Here is a 5533-nt window from a genome sequence, read left to right as displayed (position 1 = left end):
GCAGTGGTAGCAGGAAATTATAATAAAATAAAAGAAATAGATCTCTTCATCCCTCTCTTTACCAGTAAGGTTTCCGACTCACACCAGAAAAATGCCCCTACCCAGGAGACCGAGAATCAGGGTACAGACGAAAACAGGGAAGAAAGAACTGCTTTTCAAGGAGCAGTATGTTCCCGTATTCCTCGTTCCCAAAGTAGCAGACAACTCAGGAATAAGACTAAAAAATTGTCAGCTTCTTCAGATAGATTGTTCCAACTAACACAAGAAGCCCTGGATGATTGGATGGACGACGAACCTCCACTCACCACACAAGAAAAAGAACTCGCTCGATCAAGCACCCATTGGGTGTCCCAATACTCTATATACGGCCCTGACGTAGTCGCTCAAATGTTTTTATCGCTCCCTATGACATATCAAAGACTAGGCAGCATCTATATGGTTCAACATCTCCTTACATTGTATGAAGACACTGGCTACCCGCCCAAAATATTACATCCTCTCTTACGAGACTGTCTAGAAGGGAGGTGGGTGGCAAGGGGACAAGAATTCCTCAACATTTTCCTGGATCAGCGACAACGCTATGTCCAATACCTTTCTGATGTTTATGACTCAAATCCCCCTCAGTACGGCCAAGATCAATTTCCCCTCCTAGAAGTACACCCCATCGTAGATTCTGCAGGAAAGCTACAACAAACATTTGTCTACACTCCCTTGACAAAACAAGAGATATCAGAAATGAAGAAAATGGTCCCTTCTCATGAAAAAGATCCTACGGGATTCCATAGGGAACTCAAGGATATTCTCCAAATGGGTTCCTTTACTTATAAGGATCTCAATATTCTCCTCCATGTCCTACTGCCTCAAGGAACATACGACAAACTAAAGGGAAAAGATTGGGAGGTTGAAGGGAAAAAGGTAGCATGGGCAGCTTTGGAGACAGAAGAAACTACTCGTGATCCTGGACAAGGCCTGGGACCTCTGGTTCTGGAACTCCCTCGCCTTCTCCCAAAAATACTCTGCCAGTTGTTGGCCACAAAAAAGGAAGATTGGGATGCTATCTCTGCATGCAAACAAAAACCAGATGAGGATATAGGGGACTATTATACAAGATTAGAGAAATGTTTTCTTCAATAGCGGTCTCTCCTCAGGTGGAGACGCCTATAGTCGATTGTTTGTCTCAAAATTTGTAGAAAACGCTTTACCTATGATCAAAAATAGAGTATTAAAAGTTGAAAGCACTTGGCAAGCAAGTTCAACTTCACAAGCACTTCAGATGCTCCAGTACCATCAGAACAGAATTAGAGACGAACAGGAGGGAGAAAAGAAGGACAAAAGATACTGAAATGAAGGTATTGGTAGCACAGACCAATACAATTCCTCTGACCCATAAGCAACCTCCAGTATCACAAGAAAGGGTTACCTGTAATTATTGCAAAAAGCCTGGCCACTTTGTACGTGATTGTCCAGTCTTACAACACAATATTGCTACTGGAAAGACACAACCTCGCACCTATACCACTCGTCCCTCTGCTCCAACATCAACCTCCCCAGCTGATACTAAATTAACCACACAACTCTATCAGTATCCAGTGTCATCCTATCCTGATTTCCCCACGATTTCATGAGACAGCCGGGAGGAACACGATAGTCGTCCACTGATCCCGGTCCCGGTCGACCAAAATGGTCCCTATGTACATGCAAAGCTCTTAGGTAAAAGAAAAAAATTCTGATCGACACCGGGGCCAGTAGGAGGACAGTACAACACAACGAAGTTCCCAAGGTACCCCTCTCTGGCTCAAATAGTATTTCCTTGGGTTTTTCAGGTACACCAGTCATCATTAAAGTTTCTGAACCAGTGTCACTTCAGGTTGGCCGTCTTACAACTTCCACCAATTTGGTACTTACTAAGTCCTGTCCCGAAAATCTACTTGGCATCCAGACATTAAAGGAACTGGGTGCTGTGATATGCTGTTCCCCGGAAGGAATCTGACTATTCCTCAGATATTTCAAAGGTCATTTCACCACACGAGAGTTAGACATCAGATTAAGGGACATTCCTGCTACATTATGGGCTACTGATCCAACTGACGTTGGATTCATGGATATTACACCTCACATAGTCACGTTAAAGGAAGGTGTTGTCCTACCTCGTGTCCGCCAATACAAGTTACCTCCAGATGCGGAACAAGCCCTTATTCAGATTATCGATGACTTGATACAAAAAGAAGTAGTCAGAGAGGTACCTTCCAACATATGTAATTCGCCAGTTTTGCCAGTGCGAAAGAAAACAGATGACGGTGCACCACCAGTTTACAGACTTGTGGTTGACTTACGTGAGCTCAATAAATGTGTGGTACCATAGTACCCTGTGGTCTCAGACATCAGTACTCTGCTAACAGCTATAGATCCTGATGCCACACATTTTACTGTTATTGACCTTAAAAATGCTTTCTTCAGTATACCCATTCATCCGGACAGTCAGTACCTATTCGGATTCTCACTACAAGGTCGTAGTTTTTGTTTCACAAGAGCTCCTCAAGGGTATACAGAAAATCCCAGTATCTACAATCAGGCACTTAAAAGACAGTTAGACGACATTGTCCTGCCCTCCAATATGACATTGTTACAATATGTCGATGACCTACTGATCACCGCACGTTCCGAACCGGAATGTGAACAAGCCTCACGAATTTTCCTAATGTTTCTTGCACAACATGGCCACAAAGTATCCTCCTCTAAATTGCAATTGTGTTTACAGCAGGTGGCATACTTAGGACACCTGCTGTCAAAGGAGGGTAGGGCACTCACACCTGAAAGAATCCAACTCATTTTTAACATTCCTGTCCCTAAGACCCAGAAAGAAGTCCGTGCTTTTATTGGCCTCACTTCCTATTGTAAGCAGTGGATTCCCCAGTTCTCCTATTTGGCCAAACCCCTGATACAATTAACGACCTCCGATTTTGCCACCCCTTCTCCATTGCCATGGACACCTGACCATACCTTTGCTTTTGACACCCTTAAACAAGCATTATGCTCTGCACCTGTCCTAGCTACACCCGATTATGCCAAACCTTTTGTCCTCTTCGTCACGGAACGGGAAGGTACAACCTTGTCAGTGCTCACACAAACACAGGCCAATAAACATCGTCCCTGTGCTTATTTCTCCAGTACTCTCGACCCTGTTGCACAAGGCTTGCCTGCCTGTTTAAAAACCGTTGCAGCTACGGCTCGGCAATTCGACAAAGTGATTCCATAGTGCTAGGACATCCTCTTGAAGTACAAGTCCCACATGCGGTAGAATTACTTTTGAATAGGACACAGACACAGCACTTGACCATAACTTGTCTCACAGGTTATGAAGTCACATTATTCCAACCCCACATTATCATCAAACAATGCAATATCCTCAACCCAGCTACGCTGCTACCCACTGTTCCAGTAGACAACCAAACTCATGACTGCTTAGAGATAGTCAAATTAGTCATAAAGCCCCGGTCTGATCTTGTAGACGTACCTTTAAGTGCACCTGAACACACACTGTTTGTAGATGGTTCCTGTATGTGCCTCCAAACAGGCAAACTTTCAGCAGCTTATGCTTTCACTACAGAAAATACGGTCCTCCTAGCAGCCAGAATACCCGTGCATTCAGCCCAAGCAGCAGAACTCATAGCTCTTACACAAGCATGCGAGTGGCCAAAAGAGAAACGGGTTAACATCTACATCGATTAGCTATATGCGTTCGGGGTAGTCCACAACTTTGGAATTTTGTCGAAGGAGAGAGGTTTTCTAACCTCTCATGAAACTAAGATACAGCATGCCGATCTTATTCTTCAGCTACTAGAATCAATACACAGACCCGCAGAAGTAGCTATACTGAAATGCAAAGCACACACAAAAGTCATGGACTCTGTCACCAGAGGTAATGCTCTGGCGGATGCCACAGCTAAACACGCTGCTCAGACAGGAACACTGAATACTGAAACTACCATTAAGACTGTTTATCCAGTTATCGATCCTGCCAAAGATGTAGTAGACATCCAAAACCAAGCTACAGAGACCGAAAAGAGGAAATGGGAAGAAGAGGGAGGTTCTCACACAGATCAGGGCTGGATAACAAAAGATAAGTCCAAATGGTTTCTCCCTGACATAATGGTTCCTGTAATCATAGAAACTGCCCATGGTCCCGCACATCTCGGAGAAAAAGGGATGTTTGACTGTCTAAATTTGGTATGGCATAACAAGCGTCTGCGCTCAGCGGCCAAACAAAAAGTACGAACCTGTATGATCTGCTGTCAGTTCAATCCAGGGAAAAGTGTCTTGGTTGAACAAGGAGGGTTCCATCCCCCAAATTACCCCTTTGTAGTCCTCCAAATGGACTACATACAAATGGAAAGATGTCGGGGACATAAGTATGTCCTCGTAGTAGTCTGTACCTTAACCCAATGGACTGAAGCATACCCCGTCCCAGACTACGGTGCCCAGATGACAGCTAAACAGTTGGTGAGGGAATTTTTCCCCCGATATGGGTTGCCAAGAGTCATATACTCTGACAACGGACAACCATTTTCCTCTAAACTAATGGAGGCTGTTTCCTTACTGTTGGATACACCTGGAAATTCCACTGTGTTCGACACCCCCAAGCGGCAGGCCTAGTCGAACGACATAATCAGACTCTAAAGACCAAACTAGCTAAGATATGTGCTGACAAACAAATAGACTGGGTTACAGCCCTTCCGGTTGCTCTCTTCTACATGCGAATGGTGGCACATTCCCGGACGGGTCTGTCGTCCCATGAGGTCACATATGGGAGACCACCGAATATCTGGGGTGTCCCATCCCCTAGAAAGTTAACTGATATTGATTCAAATGTTCTGACAAATTACCTAGCTTCTTTGATGTCTGCACTACGCTCTTGCCGTTCACAGGTGGCTGCAGCCTTTCCAGACAAAACAACGCCCGAGAAACATGCCATCCAACCTGGGGATTGGATCCTGATTCAAAATTTTGATCGCCCAAGCCCCCTGGAAAGTAGGTGGACATCTCCCAAGTTGGTGTTACTCACAACGAGGACTGCAGTCAAGGTGGAAGGAAGAAAAGGGTGGCTCCATGTCAGTCATTGTAAGAAATTCTTCGGACCAACTCCTAATGACATTGTTGCTGACCCCGAGAATATAGACACTGAAATGACAGACTTTATTTCACCCCTTCCTGAACTTTCCCCTCAAGACGAGTACAGATCGCGGCTGCGATCCCATCAGAAACAAACTAGAGACATTGCATCTGACCTCGACCTACCGGTGGCTAATTAAGTCCAAGACGTAGTTTTGGTGAAGCGGTTGCTGGGAAGTGTCCGGTCACGTATGCATAATTGACTCAGACTAGCAGCCAATCATGGAAGATATGTTTAAATACGTAAACTTATTACATAACAAAGTTTCAATCTTCCTCTCTATGATGATTCTTATTTTTTGTATCACGGCTTGCTTAGGTTGGTTCCTTCATCTAGCTTTCCAACCTTCTTTCCCCACACTTT

This window comes from Lissotriton vulgaris, unplaced genomic scaffold, assembly GCF_964263255.1.
Source record: "Lissotriton vulgaris unplaced genomic scaffold, aLisVul1.2 SCAFFOLD_3049, whole genome shotgun sequence".
Lineage (NCBI taxonomy): Eukaryota > Metazoa > Chordata > Amphibia > Caudata > Salamandridae > Lissotriton > Lissotriton vulgaris.
This window is presented reverse-complemented; position numbering follows the sequence as displayed.